Raw genomic sequence first — 625 nt, 5'->3', positions numbered from 1 at the left:
GGCTCTTGGCTCCGCCGCCGCCTCCAGGCGCCCGCCCCGTCCTGCCCCCGCCCGGCGCGCCAATCAGGCCCGGCGCCGCCCCTCGCGTCACCTCCCGGTCTGCTCGCCACCCAGCGCCCCAAGTTTTGGAAAGGCGGGTTTCCTCCGGTTGGCCAGTCGGCTGCGAGGACCCGCCTGGACCTGCGCTCCCCAATGTTTCCTGGAGTCCTCGGCTCCACGCACACATCTGGAAAGCAAAGGGTTAAGCTGGGGCAAGGGGACCTCCAGGAAGTAGAGCCCCCGGAAAAACCAGGCGGCTCGCAACTCCCGAAAAGTGTTCTAAGTCAGGTCTCACCAAACCCCTCCAGCTGCGCTTAGCCCCGCACGCTGTCCGCCCGGTGCTAGGGGACTAAGTACGTCGCCTGGCGAGGACTCCAGCGACCTTTTGGCCGGAGCCGGTTTGTGAGTGGATCTAGACCGACCCCGGCCGCCCCTCAAGTGCTGGGGCCAGTGAGGAGTGGGTCCACCCCCGGCCCGCCTCTCAGGCACCCAAGGCTCTAGGGCAGGGTCCTGCTTGGCACTGCCCCCGGATACTCGGGTTCATGAAGCCTCCCAAGACGCTGAGGGAAGGCTGGAGTCGTGAGTT

This window comes from Nycticebus coucang, chromosome 4, assembly GCF_027406575.1.
Source record: "Nycticebus coucang isolate mNycCou1 chromosome 4, mNycCou1.pri, whole genome shotgun sequence".
NCBI lineage: Eukaryota > Metazoa > Chordata > Mammalia > Primates > Lorisidae > Nycticebus > Nycticebus coucang.
This window is presented reverse-complemented; position numbering follows the sequence as displayed.